General features: G+C 46.8%; 1 protein-coding gene across 2 annotated transcripts in view; it reads right to left on the reverse strand.

Moving 5' to 3' along the window:
• CD4 (CD4 molecule) overlaps positions 1 to 9055 on the reverse strand; it is a 34031-nt gene extending 24976 nt beyond the window's left edge. The window contains exon 1 of one of the 2 annotated variants that reach the window (XM_034787299.1): positions 8740 to 9055. The gene's annotated coding sequence lies outside the window, so the exon portion shown is untranslated. The remainder of the gene's footprint in view (positions 1 to 8739) is intronic. The other variant, XM_034787306.1, reaches the window with a different exon arrangement.
• Positions 9056 to 22437: the final 13382 nt, after the last annotated feature.

Below are 22437 nucleotides of genomic sequence, written 5' to 3' on the forward strand. Positions count from 1 at the left end.
AATGACCCATCCAAGCTGTGGATGTACTCCAGAGGAACTTTTAAGCCAGCAAACTCACCAATATTGCTAAGATCCTGATATATGGACTTTGATAGTCTCTGTATGTATTTGATTGCTTTACCATTTAAAAACTCTCTTCTTGTTCTTTCTTTTTTCTTTATAATAAACCTTTAGTTTTAGATGATAAAAAATTGGCTGGCAGTGTGGTATTTTGGGTAAGATCCAAACTAATATTGACCTGGCAATGTGTCTGGCCCTTTGGGGTTCAGACGAACATTTTGTATTGTGAGCCAAGTTTTTTAAATAACTCCTCACCTTACTGGACGTAGGTGCTGATTGGGAGCCAGGGAAATGGAATGCAATAAAGGGGGCTCTGTGATTTCTTTTTTTAGCTTCTTGATAATCAGTGTGGGATATCAGAATCATAGTTTGTGACTGGTTGGGGAGTTTAACTTCAGTGTTATTCATCAGTCTTGGGAATATTTGCTCTCCCTTTTGCAGCCTGCTTTGATTGGTATTTCCAGTGAGGGCTGCCACAGGAGCACTGAATCACAAGGAGCTGGCAGTCTCTGTCCATTCATACATAATTTTTTTCATAGATTCACAGATTTCAAGGCCAGAAGGGACCACTGTGATCATCTAGACTGATCTCTTGTAGAATATAGGCCATAAAACATCTCAAGAATAATTCCAAGAGCATAGCTTTTAGCAAAACACCCAATCTTAATTTAAAATTGTCAGTGATGGAAAACTCTTGGTAAACTGTTTCAATAGTTAGTAACCCTTACTGATACAATTTATGCCTTATTTCCTGTCTGAATTTGTCTAGCTTCAACTTCCAACCCCTATCATGTTATATTTTTGTCTGCTAGACTGAAAAGCCCATTATTAAATATTTTCCTATGCACATACTTATCGACTGATATCAGATCACCCCATAACCTTCTCTTTGTTAAATTAAACAGATTGAGCTCTTTGAATCTATCACTACAAGGCATGATTTCTAATCCATAAATCATTCTCATGCCTCTTCTCTGAACTTCTCCAGTTTATTAACATCCTTTTTGAATTGTAGGCACCAGAACTGGACAAAATATTCCAGCAGTGGTCACATGAGTGCCGAATGTAGAGATAAAATGACCTCTCTGCTCATACTTGAGAGTCCCCTGTTTACACATCCCAGGATGGCATTAGCTCTTTTGGTCAGAGTCACACTGGGAGCGTGTGTTCAGCTGATTATCCACCAAATCTTTTTCAGAGACACTGATTCCCAGGATAGCGTAAGTGAGGCCTATATTCTTTGTTCCAAGATGTATACATTTACATTTAGCCATAGTAAAATGCCTAGCGTTAGCTTGCACCCAGTTTACCACTATGAATCAATGACCTGTCCTCTTCATTATTTACCATTCCCCAAATTTTTATGTCATCTGCAACCTTTATCAGAGATGATTTTTTGTTTTCTGCCAGGTAATTGATAAAAATATTAAATAGCATCGGGCGAAGAACCAACCCAGGCAGAACCCCCCTGGTAACACACCTACTCAGTGATGATTCCCCATTTAAAGTTACATTTTGAGACCTATCAGCCAGTTTTAAATCCATTTAATGTGTGCCATGTAATTTTATATCATTCTGTTTTTTTAATCAAAATGTCACATGGTACCAAGTCAAATGCCTTACAAAAATCTAAGAATATTATGCCTGCACTATTACCTTTATCACCCAAATTTGTAATCTCATAAAAATATAGCAAATTAGTTTGATAGGATCTATTTTCCATAAACATATGTTGATGTGCATTAATTACATTACCTCTTTTAATTCTTAATTATTAGAGTCTTATATTAGCTATGTAAGGCTAGGCCTATTATTATCTGGGTCATCCTGTTTACCCTTTTTAAAAATTGGCACACCATTGATTTTCTTCCAGTCTTCTCGAACTTCCCCAGTGCTCCAAGATTTATGGAAAAATCTACATTAATGGTCCAGCAAGCTCTTCACCAGCTCTTTTAACTGGATGCAAATTATCTGGACTTGCTGAGCTAAAAATGTCTAACTTTAATAACTTCTATTTAACATTTTCCAGAGATGGTAATGGAAAGGAAAGAGTATTATCATCACCATAGGATGAGACTATATCATCTGTTTTCCCTCAAATATAGAACAAAAATATTTATTGAACACATATGCCTTTTCTGCATTATTATTGATAATTCTACCATTTCCATCTAGTAACGGACCAGCATGATTGTCACGATTCTTTTTGTCCTAATATTTTTGAAAATCTCCTTCTTATTATCCTTAACTCTGTCAGCCATAGAGTTGCATCCCTTTGCTTTCTTTATCAATTTTCTACAATTCCTAACTGCTGATTTATATTAATTACTATCAAATTCCTCTTTCTTCCATTTGTTATATATTATTTATTTGCTACTGAGTGGCACAGATGATTCACTCTAAGATTCACCAGGAAATAAAGTCAGAGTCTAGTTGTGGTATATCCGGTACTGATGAAGGGGTGGATCAGCAGCCCCAACCCACACAATTAAGGTTGAATTTCCAGCCCCCGATCGAGTGTTCCTGATCTTCCTCTGGAATCTCCCTCCGTGGGCAGTAGGGAGTTCAGTCGCTGTGGCCCATTCAGTCCTTTGCCTCTGTGCCAGCTGGAAACTACTCAGTGCCAATTCCTCAGCTGACTTTTCACATGAGGGCACTTGTCCCACTGGGAATTAGAGAGAGAGAGAGAGAGAGAGGACCTCACCCCCAAAACTCATTCCAAATGTGCCCGTTGAAGGGGCGTCACAATCAAGGGAATAACTTTCATTCACTGTCATCCTGGGTTGGACTGGAACCAGGTACAAGGCACCATGTACAAGGCCTGATCCTCCTGAGCCAGCCAGTCAACCTCAGCTAGGGGCTGGATTGGAATGGGTGACATTTATGAAATGAATTGTGTGTAACAGGCCCATTCCTATAGGACAGGAGCCCTCATTATTCTATCATGGGGGGAAGCAGTAGATGTGAAATATCTTGACTTTAGTAAGACGTTTGATACTGTCTTGCATGACCTTCTCATAAACAAACCTAGATGGAGCTACTATAAGGTGGGGGCATAACTGGTTGGAAACCATTCCCAGAGAGTAGTTATCAGTGGTTCACAGTCATGCTGGAAAGGTATAACGAGTGGGGTCCCGCAGGCATTGGTTCTGGATCCAGTTCTGTTCAATATCAGTGATTTAGATAAAGGCATAGAGAGTACACTTATAAAGTTTGCGGATGATACCAAGCTCGGAGGGGTTGCAAGTGCTTTGGAGGATAGGATTAAAATTCAAAATGATCTGGACAAACTGGAGAAATGGCCTGAAGTAAATAGGATGAAATTCAATAAGGACAAATGCCAAGTACTCTACTTAGGAAGGAACAATCAGTTGCACACATGCAAAATGGGAACTGACTGCCTAGGAAGGAGTATTGCGGCAAAGAATCTGTGGGTTACAGTGGATCACAAGCTAAATATGAGCCAACAGTATAACACTGTTGCAAAACAAGCAAACATTAGGGCTCAGCTGGAGTATTATGTCCAGTTCTGGGCACCACATTTCAGGAAACATGTGAACAAACTGGAGAAAGTCCAAAGAGCAACAAAAATGATTAAAGGTCTAGAAAACATGACCTATGAAGGAAGATTGAAAAAACTGGGTTTGTTTAGTCTGGAGAAGAGAAGACTTGGGGGGGGGGGGCATGATAAGAGTTTTCAAGTACATAAAATATTGTTACAAGGAGGGGGGAAGTAAATTGTCCTGAGGATAGGACAAGAAGCAATGGGCTTAGATTGCAGCAAGCGTGGTTATGGGAATAAATTGCCTAGGGAGGTTGTGGAATCTCTATCATTGGAGATTTTTAAGAGCAGGTTAGACAAACACCTGTCAGGGATGGTCTAGATAATACTGAGTCCTGCCATGAGTTCAGGGGACTGGAGTAGATGACCTCTCAAGATCCCTTCCAATCCTATGATTCTATGAGCACTGTTGGGTCTAACTGGCCACTTGATGGCAGCCTCAGCAGAGAAACTATGGACTGAAGAGGCCAGGAAACTGGAATCCCCTCAGGAGCACATCAGGGCAGGGTGAAGCACAGTGGGCAGGTGCTGTGTTTGTGTCAGAGGGAGTTTACTCTGCTCCTGCCTGGGCTATACACGCTCTGGAGATACAGGAGTTAGTCTCTAGAGGCTGCCAAGCTGCTTCCTCCCCCAGCACTGAGTTCCCTTTTCCTCCCCTCCCCCAAAACATCTGTCTGTGTTAGTTTCCATAGCTCACAGAGCAGGTCAAATGCTGCCAAGAAACAATCAGTGGAGAAAAGAGGCCATGGGAAGTGTCAACAGATGCCAAACAATGTCTGCCATCAGCTCTGGTCTGGGAGCTTTTCTCACTCTCTCCAGCCTTGGCTGGGATAGTAACCTTAGGTGCCCCAGTATAGACAGCTGTCTGCTCCAGCAGCTGTTGATTAGATCAGCACCATGTCCCTTAAACTGGCTCTCAGGAAGGTCTGATGACATGGCACTGCAAATGGTAATGGCAGATGGTGGCCCATCAGTCTAGGGTTCCCAGCACAGCTAGCACTGGAGTTAGTAACAATGGGAAATCATTAGAAAAGGTCCCTAGTGCAAACAAGACATCTGTATGTGTGTGTGTGTGCGTGCGTGTGTATGTGTGTGTGTTCCTCTTTCTCTCTTTCAGGCTGTGCGGTTTCCTTGTTTTGTTCTCGCTCTTGCTTGTGGCTGTGTTTTTGATCTGGAGGCAGCTTGCTTCTTAAGAGATGGTGCTGGCCGCCAGTCCTCTGCAGAAAGCTTTCCACCCCCAGCCCCTCCCCAAGCACTGGGTTTCCCCCACTCCTGGCTATTTTGTCCCAGAGCAGGATCCAAAGCATCCTACAACTTCTCATTTCTAAACTTCACTTCAGTTTGATTTGAATTTGGGGCTCAGAATGTTTAGCTCCTTCGTCAGACTAATCTCTTGTTATCTCTCTCAAATGATCTAGAAAGCTAAAGTAGGGGCTTGTCTACACTTAAAACATTGCAGCAGCACAGCTGCACCTGCGCTACTGTAGTGCTACAGTGAAAAAATGACCCATGTCAATAGGAGGGCTTCTCTGACCTGTGTAGAAAATCCACCTTCCTGAGAGGCAGTAGCTAGGTCAACAGGAGAATTCTCCAATCGACCTAGTGCTGTCTACACTGGGGGTTAGGTCAGATTAACTGCGTTACTCAGGGGTATGGATTTTTCTGATACTGACCTAATTTCCTCGTGTAGACCAGGCTTTAAGCTGAGTAGGCCAGGAAGAAGCTGTTTTATTAAACGATAAATGCTTTGAAACTTTCTTTCCATTATAAAAGCAACAATTGGGTATGAATGTATCAATGGGTAAGGGCAGTGTAAGAGGAAGAGCAAGAACAAAGGAGTCCGACAGAGTCAGAGAGCAAAGAGAGACAGGATTCAAACACTTTCAGCATGTCCCCATTATCTGTGGGCCTCAGGGCCCAGTTCTCACACAGACACAAGCTACAGGTGCTGACCCTGCTTTGATCTCCTACCACGATGCCTCTGATTGCCACTCCACCACTGAGATGAGTTGTTACCCCGCAGAGCTGCTCTGACTTGAATGTCCTCAGGGCCAGGACTGAGTGGGCTATGGAGACTGAAGCTCCCACTCAGCCAGAGTGGGATCCCCCAGGAGAGGGTCAGGTATACTGCTGAGGGGTGCTGTTCATCTATGTGTGGCAGGGGGAGCTCTCTCTGCCTTTGGCAGGCTGGGGTTACACAGAAGGGATGCTAAATAAGTCCCTCAGGTCAGTGCCAAATTCCCTCCAAACAATTAAAAAATATACATCAAATTGCAGTTATAAAAAGTCCATGAAATCTGAGCTGGAGAAGCCCCTCCAAATCCCATCTCTTTACCCCACTTGGGGCCAAGAGCCTGTCCCACTTCTGCTTCCCCCCCCCCATCAGTTCTCTAGGGCTTCTAACCCCCAATGTCCTGAGTATTGGAGTCTAGGCCCTTCCTTTGGGGACATGGCTCCCCAGGTTCACAAACTCTTCAGCCTGGGGACGGCTCCTGTGTGACTTGCTCTTGGCTCAGACTCAGTCCTTTCTCCTGAATGTTATCCTTTCTTGGATCCCTAAATAATCCCCCAGCCCCAGTTTACATTCCTGCCCACTTGCAAACTATGAATACTGAGCTGAAGATATTTGAAGCCAGAGTAAGTAATCGGATATTGCCCTTGTGAAGTACTCTCCAATGACAGACCCAGCCATCCATTCCCACAGTGATGAGTGCATGGTAGAGACAGATGGATTATTAGACAGACAGCTATGATACCTGCAGTAATAAAGAGATTGATGTTCTAAAAAAGATCTAAGAAATACTAGCTGTGGCCAGTGCACAAAGCGGTTTCCATTTGACATTTTCTGGGATTTTGGCATTTATGAACATGAGCTCCCAGTGTGATGCTGTTGCAAAAAGGGCTAATGGGATTTTTGGATGCATAAAGAAGGGAATAGTCCAGAGAAGCAGGGAGGTGATTCCACCTGTGTATATGGCAATGGTGAGACCAATACTGAAATATGGCATCCAGTGCTCATGTCCATATTTCTAAAAGGATGTTGAAAAATTGGAGAGTGTGCAGAGAAGAGCTACATAAAATTATTCAAGGTCTGAAAAATCTGCCTTACAGTGAGAGACATAAGGAGCTCAATCTATTTAGCTTATCAAAGAGGCAACTTGAACTCAATCTATAACTACCTTCTTTGTAGCAGACAAAGGCTTAACAAGACGCAGTGGCTGGAAGCTCAAGTGAGAAAAATTCAAGCTGGACATAAAATGCAATTTTTTAACAGTCGAACAATTTATCAAAGGATGTGGTAAATTTCCCGCCACTGAGGCATTTTAAATGAAGACTGGGTGTCATTCCAGAAGACCTGTACTAGCTCAACCACAAGTTATTGGATTTGTTGTAGAATCACTGAGACCTTCTATGGCCTGTGTAATACAGGAGGTCAGACTAGATGATCACAATGGTGCCTTCTGGCCTTAAAATTTATGAAATGGACATACAACACACACACACACACAGACATCTGGCCGGGAGCTGCCATCTCATTGTCCTGCACTTTGGTCTGATGATAAAATTCCCCTCCTTGGAGGGTGTTTGGGGATGATGACAACAGGTGGCTGGTAACAGGGTGAACCACTGCCCCTTTCCCCCCTCCCCACCAACCACACACATGCTGCCCTAACTGCCCACTGCAGTATGGAAGAGTTCAGGTGTAGTATTGTGAGTGAGGGGGAAGTCAATGTCAGGGTCTTGTAGAGGGCTCATCTTGGGACCTCCCAGTGTATCTGGGTTTTACTAGACATCTTGGTCAATATGGGTTGAGTGTGTATCTCTCCCTCCCTCTCTCACTATGTCTTCATCTTTTGCTTTCTTTCTTTTCCCCCATGCCCGGGTGTCCTTAACCCTCCAACTGGCAGAAGCTGAGAGTGGACGACGGGGGATAGATCACTTGATGATTTCCCTGTTCTGTTCATTCCCTCTGAAGTATCTGGCACTAGTCACCATCGGAGACAGGATACTGGTCTAGGTGCAGGGCCGGCTCTGGCTTTTTTGCCACCCTAGGCAAAAAAGCCACCCGCCGCCCCCCAGTGCGGCAGGGGAGGGCGCCGAGCCCGGCCGTGGGCCCGCAATCCCCAACCGGCTGGAGCGCCAGGGGGAGGGCGGTGAGCCCGCTGCGGCTCTGCTCTCCCCGGCGGCCAGACTGCCCCGCCGCGCCGCCCCCCTCCAGGCGCCGTCCCAAGCACATGCTTGGTGGGCTGGTGCCTGGAGCCGGCCCTGTCTAGGTGGACTATTGCTCTGACCCAATATGGTTTTTCTTTGTTTCTTTCTTTCTACCGTTTTGCATAACCAAATTTCTCAGACCATCTCTTAGTGACCCACAATCCTATCCAACCTAATTCTGAATCTATGTGGACAGTGTCGCGTCAAAAGTTTAGACTCAGATATTCATGCTACATTGGGTAGAGAGACAGAAAAGGGAGCAGAGGAACAGCAGAAACCTCGGGTGAAAAAAGGAGTAGAAAGAGGGAGAGGTATTGTACTACTGTGAGAGCTATCTTAACAAAACCAGAAAAATAAAATGAACCAATAGCTATATAAAAAGAAAGTTCTAGAAACATAAATGGAGTAAAGAGAGATGGATCCAGTGAAAAAACAGGGTGAAAATCAAAGCAAAGACATGTATAAATACAGAGGGAAAAGAACAGAAGGGGAAAGAGAAAACTTCTAATGAACGAATGACTCCATTGTAGATCCTGGCAGCAGTAACACCATGCTTTGTGCCAGCCGAGATCTTGGGCAGCTCCTGCACCACTACCCCAGAGCCTGGGCAGTTTTTTCAGGAGAAAATATTTTTTGCTAAAAATAAATGTCTCACCTTTGGCGAACCGGGCAAAGACGGGGTGTCAGCAACAGTTCAGTTCTAAATGCTTTTGCCAGCCTAGAAAATAGCCCATAAGAGTGGCAAAAGCAGCACTTGTCCCTGGCCAGTACTGCATACTCTTTGGGACGTAGAAAGTTATCAATACAATGGGCCAAAAAATAAGAAAAGTAGAAAAAATAGATTTCCTTGTTCTGGTTACATTGAAAGAAAGAATGATCAATATTTAGTAAAATATTTTCCTTACCACTTTTTCTCTCTTTCTCTCTGTCTGCCTCTCCCGTGTGCTGTGTTCGTCAGCAGGTGTACATGATCTAAGAGAAACAACAACTGACACAGCAGAGAAAAATGATGATTTTCAGAAAGCTGCTCAGATGTTGGCCTTTCTGTCTCCTCCTCTCATAGAACAGTTCCAACAAGGGCTTGATGACGGTTCAGGTTCTTCTCAGGGTCCATGCACTTCCTTCTTATTCGAATGGTGATTTCCCTTAAGCATTTCAAAACAATTCTTGGAATCGAGGGAAATGTTGACTATAGAAGGGGGTTATTTAATACAGTGCTTGTCTTATGCGGAAGTGACTATGCAAAGCTGCGAGGGCCTGCTGGCTGTACACGCATGTATAGGATGCCATAACTGGGCAGGGGCTTTGAAAGGTCAGTGAGTGGAAACCTGCATGGTTTCAGGATGTGCGTGTGCGTTTATGGGGTTGTGTGGCAGCAGACCCAGAGGATTCTCTGTGGGTTTGTAGATTTGGAATATGTCAAGGTTAAGTCGGGGTTAATAATCACAACCACTGTTCCTGATCTATACAAACCCTGTGTCCTCCTCCCCCGCCCCCCCCCCGAAGAGTGAGTACAGCCTGGGCAGCGGCAGGGCAAGCTTTCTGCAACAATTCCCCCATGAACTGTCCCCTACCAATGTGCCCCCACCTAGACACAGGAAACCCTAGGGGCTGAGGACACTCCATGGCCCATTCATAAGGCTACAAGTTGGTCACAGAGGTCACAGATTCTGTGACTTTATGTGGCCTCTGTGACTTCAGCTCCATGCAGCGGGGATCGACCTGTCAGCCCCGTCCGGTGGGGCTTGGGCTTCAGCCCTGGGCAGTGGGGATTGGGTTCCATGATTTTTTGTTCATTGCCCATATTCTGCCCGCGACTTTTACTAAAAATACCTTTGACAAAATCTTAGCCTCCTTAGCTTCACTTGTGATGCTGCTAAAGAGGAAACCAATTACTGCCCATTCTGTTGGTAGGCACAGTTCCTGTCCTATCAACTAGGAACTGGCATGGCCGGCTCCAGGCACCAGCTTAACAAGCAGGTGCTTGGGGCGGCCAAGGGAGAGGGGCGGCACCTGCGGCAATTTGGGGGCAGCGGGTCCCTCACTCCCCCTAGGAGCGAAGGACCTGCCGCTGAACTGCTGCCGCCGATCGTGGCTTTTTTTGTTTTCTCCCCAATTGCCACCGCCGATCGCGATTGCGGCTTTTTTTTTTTTTTTTGCTTGGGGAGGCAGAAATGCTGGAGCCGGGCCTGGGAACTGGGCTGAGAAACCACAAACCCATTTCACATAGGTACTGAACAGCTGTCAGATGGAAATTATTTTTGGTCACTATGCCTAAAAGTTTGGGATTAGGGGTGAGCAGGCAGAAGAGGATCCTGAGCGGGAGGGGACGTAAATCTCTAGGGGGCACGGCTGGGATTAGGGGTGAGCAAGGAGAAGAGGGGTACATTGGATGTATCAATGCCCTCAGGATGCTAAGGTAGATAAGCATCTCTGCTGCTGCTGAATTTCAGCAATTTCCCTTGGGGGGGGGCTTTTGTGGTTTCCCACCCACACTCTTGTTGGTCTCTTTCTCTGAATCTCAGCCTCAGCCAACAGAACGGAAACCCACTGAGCCCCCAGACATAGCTGAGATTTCATCTCTCTGCCACCCACTCCATCTCCTCCACTCAACCACTTGGCCCCCATCTCAGGGGGCGACAGAGCCAGGTTTTGGGTGCTTCTGGAGGAGTGGGGACAGCAAGTTACAGTGGTGAAGTTCGTCATGTCACCCACAACATGTCGCAGAGCCATGTCTGAAATACAGCGTGTGGCGTGCCACTGCTAGGCTGAGGCACTGGGGACAGTACTGAGAGGATCCAATATGCAGCAGCTCATCTGCTCACTAATACAGGTTTCTGGACAAATAAAGCTGTTCACAAACAGGGAAAGAGTTGTATGCACAGGAGACAGAACAGTCACAGCAGCTGCATCAAGCCTATGGAACTCAGTGTTGGATGAAAAAAGATATCTTCCCCCCCCCCCGCCCCCCATGTTTGTGGGGAAGCTGGGGGGAGGCGGACAGACCTAGACAGATTAAAAGAGCCCCCTACTGAGTCACCCACACCACTCCCAGCAGCACAACACCCTCCAGCTCTGTGCAGGGGCATTGAGATGAGTGACCTAGGGGTACTGTGGTGAGATGAGTCAGTAGGGAGATTTTCCTCATCTATTCATTTGACAAGGTTTTTCTAGGAAGTCTTCTATCCAGATACTGACCAGACCCTATTCAGCACGTGAGAACCCATGGGATTGGGCTCACAGCCCAGGGTGGACTGTCTGTAACACTTTCATCTGAGCACCTCAAAGCCATTTACAAACATTGATTAAACATCAGAAACAGAGCTAGGTGAATAATATTAGTCAAAAGGTTTCTCTGATGAATTTCACATTTTTCTCATAAATTATTAAACTTTTTTTAATGTCATGCAAAATTGCTCCCAACTCTCTTGGAAGTATTTGCCATATATAGGGAAACTGAGGCATAGACAGGGCATGTGATTCATCTGAGGTCACATGATGAGTCAATAGCAGAGTGAGGAACAAAACCCAAGAGTCCTGATTCCAAGTCCCCCTGGCTCTAGCCAACTAGTGCCTAAGCCCCACTTCCCTCCCAGAGGTAGGTATGGAACCCAGGAGTCCTGGCTCCTACTCAGTGCTGCATTAACCCCTTGATCCCAGCCCTCCTTGTTCTAACCCAGTCAACAATTGTGTTTTTGAAAGGTACATTTCTGAGTCAAATTCCTAAACACTTTAGGGGAGAGAGAGGATTGTTCATAGACTTTAATGGGAAGACAGAATACTCCTAGAGTTCACTGGAGATTGGAGGAATGACCTAGTTCAGGAGTGGCCAACCTGAGCCTGAGAAGGAGCCAGAATTTACCAATGTACACTGCCAAAGAGCCACAGTAATACATCAGCAGCCTCCCCATCAGCCCCCAGCGCCTCCCACCTACCGGCAGCCCTGCTGATCAGCGCCTCCCCCTCCTTCCCCACACCTCCAATCAGCTGTTTTGTGGCGTGCAGGAAGCTCGGGGGGGGAGGGGGAAGAGCGTGAGCATGGCAGGCTCATGGGAAGGGGCAGGAAGGGGTGGAGTGCAGACAGGGCGTGTGGCAGAGCCAGAGGTTAAGCAGTGGAAAGTTGGCGCCTGGAGCTCCAGCCCCGGAGTTGGTGCCTATACAAGGAGACGCATATTAACTTCTGAAGAGCCGCTTGTGGCTCCGGAGCCACAGGTTGGCCACCCCGACCTACTTCTTTAACGGCAAGAGAAGAACCGAGTTGCCCATAGATTTAATTGGGAACTGAATGAATGCCCAGAGATATAATGGAGACTAGGGGGATGCCCACAAGCCATAATGAGGAAGAAGAAAACCCAGTCAACAATGGTAGCTCAAAAATTACACCTTTGAGCAACAAAATGTCAACAACTTCAAAGACACAAGATTTCTCTCTGCGGTAGAACAGTTGACACCTGTTGTAGTTGTTGGAGGGGCGTTTCAGCTGCCAGACACAGACAAACATATGCCTCTAAGAGCCCTTTACTAATGAGACTTTCATTACTTCCTCCCACCGATGTTAAACTTCCAGAGAAACCAGCCCCAGTTCAAACCCATGTAGGATCACCCAGAGATCAGTGTAGGGTAAGCCCTGTCTTAGAAATCATATTTTATATCAGGATGACTTCATGATCATTTGGAATCACAAAGAAAATCTGGTCACTCTTATTGGGGCTTGGGTTTTTTCTGAACCTCTTAGGGGACTCCAGCAACAGCCCCTGGGGAAGAGAGGCCTTTTAACATGTAAACAAGAAACTCTACCACCTTAACCCTTGATTGTGGACACAGCGAGATCAAGGTAGGGTTTTGAAAGCCAGAAACCTAACCTTATTATCAGCTACAGCCAAGGCAAACACATCCCCCCTGAGCTCTCCATTCATTCCAAAGCAGTCTTCAAATTCCTGGTCCCAGTTTCACTGGCCTGAGACTTAGCTTCGGGGTAAGCCAGAGGGAAAGGTGGCCATGTTAAGGCACTGGACTGAAACTCTAGAAATCTAAGAGCTCTGCCACCGATATTCCTGTATGACCTTGGACAAGTCACTCCCCCCCCGTGCCTCAGTTTCCCCAGCTACACAATGGGATAATAATACTTCCCTACCTCACAGGGGTGTTGTCAGGCTAAATTCACTCATGTTTGTGAGATGCTCTTACCAGACATGGATGTAGCAAAGCCTATAATAATAAGCTACCTCAGAGACCTCCTCACCCACGGCATTCCCCAGACAGCTCCTTGTAAAACTCCCCAGGTTCATTGGTGGGGATGGAAACTAAAGGTGTCTTGAGTTCCTAACTACAGGCCTTTGTCACTTGAGCTACAAGAATAACTCTGGGAGCAGTAGCAGGCTTTTCTTTCTGTTTATCAGCAACTGGAGGGAACAAGACCCAGAGCCACTGTGTCATGTATGGTTCACGGGAATCATGTAGTAAGCCCAGTTAGGTCGGCCTAAACTGACTTGCACTGACCCAGTTGTGCATGTGTATACACCAGAATTTTGCCTCGCGCTGAGTAAGTGTCCTGTTACAGTGATGCAGTAAAACCACCTCCCTGAGCAACACAGAGCCAGGGCTGACCTACTTAGGTTGATGCAGTGCAAGCATAGACACTGCATGACCTGTGTCAACTCTGACAGTCTCCAGCAGCTGTCTCACAATCCCCCAGTCCCTGCGACAGTGGTAGCTCCGGTCACAGTTTTGAACTAGCGCTACACTTACTTCAATTTGTGAAACCACAGGCTCAGACAACTGCTGTTCACTCTTGTTTTGAATTTGGGGTTTCAGAGTATGGTTCATGTTGATGCACTGTTTTTAATGTGTGTATTTGTTTGCACTTTTCTTTTGTTGCCCTGTTTCTTTGCACACCATAAAATTCTATTTGTGGAAACTCAGAATGTCTTACTCAAAATAGTACAGAATTCATAGCAGGGCCCAGTATCCCACCCCTATTTAATAGTTTACACCAAGTTTTACAAAATTCACAGCGAGAGGGAATAACATGCATGAATGCTGGTTCATGAAGTGTTCATACCACATTCATGTGCCAGACTATTAAAATGCTTTTTTAAGGCCTCCCTCAGCCATACAGCTGCATAGTGGGTACTGTGACTGCAGAAGTGCTAACAAGACACTTCCAACTTGAATACTCTCTTACAATATGTTAACTACTTATGAAAAACAATCTGTTCCACCTTGTATTTACTTGTGACAATGCCAAAGCAAACAGTGGTTCCTTCCCCTGCATCAGTCTCATCCATGCTGGATTATAGGGACTATCTCGACTGCTCTAGAGTCAAAAATGGGTCCTAGCTTGCTGCGTCAATCCCTTGGTCACCTGTCCTCCTCTTCTAGTCCAACACCTCCTCTCACTGTTCACTCCTTGAGTCTGTAACTCCAGCTCTTGCAAAGTATCCACGGGGCCCTTGGCCGAGGATGGCATGCAGCCCTTTGTAAAAGCAGCAGGTCTGTGGCTCCCAGTGCCGGCTCCAGCTTTTTTGCCACCCCAAGCAGCAGGGAAAAAACAAACAAACGATAGAGCTGCCGCCGAAGTGCCGCCGAGGAGCAAGACAGCGAGTGGAGGACCCGCTGCTGAATTGCCGCCGATCTGGAGTGGGCCGATTGAGCTGCCACCGAAGTGCTGCCACCGCCTCTTCGGACCCGCCACCCTGACAACAGACGCACTGCCACCCCTTTCCATTGGCTGCCCCAGGCACCTGCTTCCTTTGCTGGTGCCTGGAGCCAGCCCAGGCGGCTCCACACTAGAGTGACTGATTGCCCACCTGTTAGATTGGTATGGCTAAAGTGGCTGGGTTTTGACTGAAAAGTTTGCTCAAAAAGAGGACCTGACCATGTCCAGTCAGATTCTATAGGCTAGGTCACCCAAAGTCTGGTTACTGCAGGTGGGGGAAGCAGGGAGGCGCTGGGTCATCACCCATGCCAGCCCCTACTCAGCTGGAGTCCCCTCTGTGATGTTCCCCTGGTGTTATCTAGACCGGTGATCTGCTAGGTCACTCCAATCCTCAACTCTGGGAGCCAGCCTTACCCTGCTCTGCTGTGAAAACCCCTATTCCTGGGCTGTTCACGCACAGCCTCTGGCATGTAAGCTGTTTCTTGGATTGTGCAAACGAATAACACTAGCCAATATCTCCGGTCCCATACACAACCCTAGGAACCTCCGTCTTGCAGTGTCCAGTTATGCCCGCTGGATGCGATGAGCTTATATAAGTTCATCAATTTAACTGAGGATATGTCTACACTACAAAATTAGGTCGATTTTATAGAAGTCAATTTTTAGAAATCAATTTTATATGGTCGATTGCATATGTCCACACTAAGTTCATTAAGTTGGAGGAGTGCATCCTCACTACCGTGTCTAGCATCGACTTACGGAGCGGTGCACTGTGGGTAGCTTTTTCACAGTTCCTGCAGTCCCCACTGCCCATTGGAATTCTGGGTTAACTTCCCAATGCTTGATGGGGCAAAAACATTGTAGTGGGTGGTTTTGGGTACATGTCGTCAGTCTCCCCTCCCTCTGTGAAAGCAACGGCAGACAATCGTTTCACACCTTTTTTCCTGGGTTACCCGTGCAGACGCCATAACACGGCAAGCATGGAGCCCGCTTAGCTCACCATCACCACTGTTGTTGTGGGCAAGCCTACTGTGGGTGTTGCTATGATCCAAGTAGCCAAAGCAATCACTGATGTTTTGTTATCAAGGGTAGTGACTCTGGGATTTTAGGTGCATCATATTCCTGTCCTTTGTCGCGGGTGAAGAACTTTCGCAGCCGTACATTCCAGTCCAGTCGTCGCTGTAACACCCCATAGCACTTCTGTGGTTGACACATGTAACAGTTCCAGGGCTCTTGCTCTTTTGTCTTGGCCGAAGTACCTTGCCCTACCTGGACCTCCAAGCATTCAACACAGAAACACCTGCAGCAGCTGGCATTGCTACACAGCAGCAGCTCCTTGCCTTCGCAGCAGACGGTGCAGTAGGACTGCTAGCCATCCTCGTCGGACATATAGCTTGGCCAGGAGTTCTGGGAACATCTTCCCTGCCCGGCTCCTAGCAACCTCCAGGGCATGGTGTATGGTTCCACCGCTTCCACTGCAACTCTGCTCTCCTTCTCTCCTGCAACTCTGCTCTCCTGCTCTCCAATGATGAGCTCAGGGGATCCGTTCTGGTCCTCCTGGGTGCTGCTGGCAGCAGACGGTACAGTAGGACTGCTAACCGTCCTCATCCACTGCTTCTGCTGCAACTCTGCTCTTCTGCTCGGGGGATCCATTCATGAAGCCTCAACAGTAGTAAGGAGCAGTTCAACTATAGGCTGAGCAAGTGCAGAAAGGTGGTAGAATGTGCATTTGGACTTTTAAAAACTTGCTGGTGCTGTTGGTCAGACCTCAGCACAACCAACATTCCCATTGTTATTGCTGCTTGCTGTGTGCTCCATAATATCTGTGAGAGTAAAGGGGAGACGTTTATGGTGGGGTAGGAGGTTGAGGCAAATCGCCTGCGGTCCAATTTTGAGCAGGCAGACACCAGGGAGATTAGAAGAGCACAGCAAGGTGCGTTGCGTATCAGAGAGGCTTTGAAAACCAGTTTAATGACTGGCCAGGCTTCGGTGTGACAGTTGTATGTGTTTCTCCTTGATGCAAACCTGCCCCCTTTGTTGATTTTAATTCCCTATAAGCCAGCCACCCTCCCTCCTTCGAAATAAAGTAACTGTTGTTTTGAAACCATGCATTCTTTCTTTATTAATTAAAAAAATGAGATAACAGACAAGGTAGCCCGGGTGGGGTAGGGGAGGCGGGAAGGACAAGGCCACATTGCTTATTGTAGCCACACTAAAAATCAAACTGTTTGAATGACAGCCTTCTGTTGCTTGGGCCATCCTCTGGAGTGGAGTGGCTGGGTGCCCGGAGCCCCCCCACTTTCTTGGCCGTCTGGGTGAGGAGGCTATGGAACATGGGGAGGAAGGTAGATGTTTATACAGTGGATGCAGCGGGGGTCTGTACTTGTTGGCTTTCCTACAGCTCCAACAGATGCTTCATCATGTCCATTTGCTCCCCCATTAGCCTCAGCATCACGTCCTGCCTCTGCTCTTTGCACTCACTTAATTCTTTCCTGGCCTCTGCCACTGAATGCCTCCATGCATTAAGCTGTGCCCTATCAGTGCGGGAGGACTGCATGAGCTCGGAAACCATGTCATTGCGAGTGCGGTTTTTTTGCCTTCTAATCTGAGATAACCTCAGGGATGGAGATGATAGGGGGAGTGTAGAAACATTCTACGTGCTACAATTCTTGGGGGACTGCATGGTCACCAGTGCTGTTGAGTTCGCCATGCTGACCAAACAAGAAATTAAATTCAAAAGTTCCCTGGGCTTTTCCTGTGTACCTGGCTAGTGCATCGGAGTTCAAAGTGCTGTCCAGAGCAGTCACAATGGAGCACTCTGGGATAGCTCCCGGAGGCCAATCCTGTTGATTTGCATCCGCACTACTCCAAATTCGACCCAGCAAAGTCAATTTTAGCACTACTCCCCTCTTCGAGAAGGAGTACAGATGTCGATTTTAAGAGCCCTTTAGGTCGACAGAACGGGGTTGGTTGTGTGGATGCAGTCATTTTAAAATCGATCTAACGTGGCTAAATTCGACCTAACCCCGTAGTGTAGACCAGGCCAAAGAAATTGATATGCACCAGGCTTGTTATCCCAAGGAGAGTCTCTGACACACTTCAAACCAAATGCACTGCTTCAGGTAGAATAAACAAACAAATTTATTAACTACAAATGTAGATTTTAAGTGATTATAAGTCAAAGCACAACAAGTCAGGTTTGGTCAAATGAAATAAAAGCAAAACACATTCTAAGCTGATCTGAACACTTTCAGTGCCCTTACAAACTTAGATGCTTCTCACCACAGGCTGGCTGGTTGCCCTACAGCCAGGCTCTCCCCTTTGATCAGCGCTTCAGTCGCTTGATGGTGATGTCTGTAGATGGAGGTGGAAGAGCATGGCAAATGTCTCTCCCTTTTATCATGTCCTTTCTTCCCTCTTGGCTTTGTCCCCCCCTTCAGAGTCAGGGGAACATTACTTCATCGTAGTGCCAAACTGACCAAAGGAAGGGGGGTGACTCACTCCAGAGTCCAGCAGATCCTTTGTTGCTGCCTAGACCAGTGTTCTTTGTTCCTGTGAGGCTGGGCTGGGTTTGTCCCATACATGTCCTGATGAGGTGTAAACTGCCCCTCTGCTCTTGGAGAGTTTTTGCCTGGGCTTATTTTAAGCCATGAGGACACATTTTCAGCCTCATAACTATATACATGAAATTACAACCTATAACATTACTATAACAACAATGCTCAGTGTATCATAAGCCTTCTGAGGACACCCGGCATCACAAACTTTGCATTGGATACCACACAATCATATTATAAGGATGAACATGGTGGTGCAAGGTGTTCCCTCAAGGTTCAGAACGTCACACCTCCCACCTTAGTTTACTGCAAGAGGGTTAGTCACTGACTATCTTGAAGGCAGTTTGTGTTATAGTTCTCTTGGCATCCAGCCATTAAGGTCATGAGGTGACGTGCCTCAGTTTCCCCATTCACACACAACAAACCAGGTTTTTATGGTTTCTCTGCAGTGATAAGCTTTAAACCTGTTTACAGGTATTAATTGAAAAGTAGCATTATCATAAGGTTTGACACATCTGTGTCAAAATTCTTATCCCCCAAACTTAACATTAATACCAATTTTTTTTGTCACAGATGGGTGTTTACAAGTATCTTTATGATACCACACGCTCTGTTCAGATAGTGTAGTTTGAGGTTAGTTTGCTCATTATCCCTGGTGTCCTTTGACTGTCTCCCATGTAATCAGTCACTGGCTTTTCTTTCCCTCCAGTGTTCCCCTCTGTGTGGGCTCTTAATTTAATCATGTTTCTGGAATTTTGGTGCTTCAGGGACTGGCAAGATAGGCGCTCAGGGGGACCCTGCATGTTGGCAGGCCCTTTGGGGAGTGGTCTTCCAACCCCAGGACTGTACATATGCAGAAAATCCAGCTCCCCTTTTGGGGTTACCCTGTATTTCCCCCTCACAGCACTGAGTCCTTCCCTGCCCCCTAGAGGACTGTGCTCTGTGCTCTCTGAGCTAGGTGTGTTTCCCCCTCGATCAGATTCATCTTTTCCCAGCAGCTTTCCCATAACTGCTCTCTGTGTCTCACCAGCCTGGGAGAAAACACCCCCTTCTCTGTCAGTTGGGTCATTTGTGTTCTCACAAACTACCACCTGGCAATTTCCTGGTCTCAACTCCCCTCCTGTCACAGGCATTGGAGCAGCATCTTGATGTAAAGAGTCACAGTTACTTTCCAAAAACTTATCAGAAATAGTATCCTGAAAAATTGGGACTTGGATTTGAGTACCCTTTACCACCCCTTTCTCTGTCCCTGAGAAGTCAGCTGTGTGACTGCTCTCCTTCAGGAGGTCAGTTACACAGTTCCTTCTCAAAACCTGGGTCACAGACTGAGTGCCTGGGTGCACAGATGCTGACCTAGCCATCCTCCTAGTGTCCTGGGCATCCTGCCCCAAGTGACTAGTGAGGAGACATTCCTGTATCCCCACTATTCCTTCCCCAGTTTCCTCCTCTGGGCCCCTTCCTAAGACACATTTCTCTGTGCTCCCTAGGAACGGTTCTGTCTCTTGTTCATCTCCAAAACTGCCAGCTAACAACTGGGACAGTTTCCTTAATCACTGACAACACCTCTCCTGCCCCTGCGCCTGAGGGCAGCTAGTCTCAGCCCTGCTTTCCTGTGTTACAGAGTCACAGGAATCCTCACCCAGCTCAGTGGTTTCTGAGATTCCCTGCCCTTTCTCTGGGCTCTCCTCTGGGACACATTGCTCTATGCTCCCTAGAGCTGGTTTGCCTCTGGTTCAGCTGCAACCTGCTGGCAGCTAACAACCTGGACAATTCTCTCCCTGGCAGGCATTACACCCCCATCTCTTCCTGATGTGGTGTTGCCTCCAGCTGCAGTGCAGGAATTGGTCTCAACCACCCTCCCACCTGGAAGCATGTGGCTTCCCCCTGCTGCAGAAGAATCAAGGAGACTCTCTCCCATTCTCCCAGCAGTTCCTAAGACCTTATCCTTTCCCTCGGAGGTCCCAGCATAAAGCTCCCTCCTGCTGCAGGCAAATACTTTAAACTGAGCTACACAGAAAAAATCATTACCAAGAAGCAGGTCGACTAGGAGGTGTTCCAGTACCCCCACAGTCAAAACACTTTCCAAACTTTCCAAAACCACATGGATTTTAGCTAGTGGTATGGGGAATCTGCTTTTGCCCATCCCCACAATCTCCTATTTGGCCAGGTAACATACTGGCCTTTGGGACCACACTCTGCTTAACCAGAGAGATCTGGGCCCCTGTATTCCTCTGCCTCAAGTACTGACAAAAGGAAGAAAGGAGAGCAGCAGAATACAGACCCTGGACTTTAGAAAAGCAGACTTTGACTCCCTCAGCGAACTGATGAGCAGGAGCCCATGGGAGGCTAATATGGACTTCAGGAGAGCTGGCTGTATTTTAAAGGAGCCTTAGTGAGGGTCCAGGAACAAACCATCCCGATGTGCAGAAAGAGTAGCAAATATGGCAGGCGACCAGCTTGGCTTAACAGAGAAATCTTCTGTGAGCTTCAGTACAAAAAGGAACCTTACAAGAAGTGGAAACTTGGACAGATGGAGGAGGAGTATAAAAATATTGCTTGAGTATGCAGGTGTGTAATCAGGAAGGCCAAAGCACAATTGGAGTTGTAGCTAGCAAGGGATGTGAAGGGTAACAAGAAGGGTTTCTACAGGTATGTTAGCAACAAGAAGGTCAGGGAAAGTGTGGGACTCTTAATGAATGGGGGAGGCAACCTAGTAACAGATGATGTGGGAAAAGCTGAAGTACTCAATGCTTTTTTTGCCTCGGTCTTCACAGACAAGGTCAGCTCCCAGACTGCTGCACTGGGCAGCACAATATGGGGAGGAGGTGAGCAGCCCTCAGTGATGAAAGAACAGGGTAAGGACAATTTAGAAAAGCTGGACATGCACAAGTCCATGGGTCTGGATCTAATGCATCTGAGGGTGCTGTGGGAGTTGGCTGATGTGATTGCAGAGCCATTGGCCATTATCTTTGAAAACTCATGGTGATCGGGGGAGGTCCCGGTCAATTGGAAAAATGCAAATATAGTGCCCATCTTTAAAAAAGGGAAGAAGGAGAATCCGGGGAACTACAGACCTCAGTCCCTGGAAAAATCATGCAGCAGGTCCTCAAGGAATCCATTTTGAAGCATTTGTAGGAGAGGAAGGTGATCAGGAACAGTCAACATGGATTCACTAAGGGCAAGTCATGCCTGACCTACCTGATTGCCTTCTATGATGAGATAACTGGCTCTGTGGATATGGGGAAGGGGTGGATGTGATGTATCTTGACTTTAGCAAAGCTTTTCATACAGTCTCCCACAGTATTATTGCCAGCAAAATATGGATTGGATGAATGGACTATAAGATGGATAGAAAGCTGGCTAGATTGTTGGGCTCAACAGGTAGTGATCAATGAGTCTATGTCCACTTGGCAGCCGGTATCAAGTGGAGTGCCCCAGGGGTCTGTCCTGGGGCCAGTTTTGTTCAACATCTGCATTGATGATCTGGATAATGGTATGGATTGCACCCTCAGCAAGTTCATGGATGACACTAAGATGGGGGGAGAGGTAGATATGCTGGAAAGTAGGGATGGGGTCCAGAGTGGCCTAGAAAAATTGGAGGATTGGGCTAAAATAAATCTGATGAGGTTCAACAAGGAAAAGTGCAGAATCCCATGCACTTCTACAGGTTGGGGACCTGGTTGGCTAAGCAGCAGTTCTGCAGAAAAGGACCTGGGGATTACAGTGGATGAGAAGCTGGATATGAGTCAGCAGTGTGCCCTTGTTGCCAAGAAGGCTAACAGCATATTGTGCTGCATTAGTAGGTGCGTTGCCAGCAGATCGAGGGAAGTGATTATTCCCCTCTATTTGGCACTGGTGAGGCCACCTCTGGAATATTGCATCCAGTTTTGGGCTCCCCACTACAGAAGGGATGTGGACAAATTGGAGAGAGTCCAGCAGAGGGCAACGAAAATGATTAGGGGACTGGGGCAAATGACTTATGAGGAGAGGCTGGGGGAACTGGGGTTATTTAGTCTGCAGAAGAGAAGAGTGAGGGGGGATTTGATAGCAGCCATCAACTACCTGAAGTGGAGTTCCAAAGAGGATGGAGCTAGGCTGTTCTCAGTGGTGGCACATGCAGAACAAGGAGCAATGGTCTCAAGTTGCAGTGGGGAAGGTCTAGGTTGGATATTAGGAAAAACTATTTCACTTGGAGGGTGGTGAAGCACTGGAATGGGTTACCTAGGGAGGGTGGTGGAATCTTCATCCTTAGAGGTTTTTAAGGCTCTGTTTGACAAAGCCCTGACTGGGATGATTTAGTTGGGGATTAGGTCCTGCTTTGAGCAGGGAGTTGGACTAGATGACCTCCTGACCCTAATCTTCTATAATTCTATGAACTAATGGGGGCT

The sequence above is a fragment of the Trachemys scripta genome, chromosome 1 (genome assembly GCF_013100865.1).
Source record: "Trachemys scripta elegans isolate TJP31775 chromosome 1, CAS_Tse_1.0, whole genome shotgun sequence".
Lineage (NCBI taxonomy): Eukaryota > Metazoa > Chordata > Testudines > Emydidae > Trachemys > Trachemys scripta.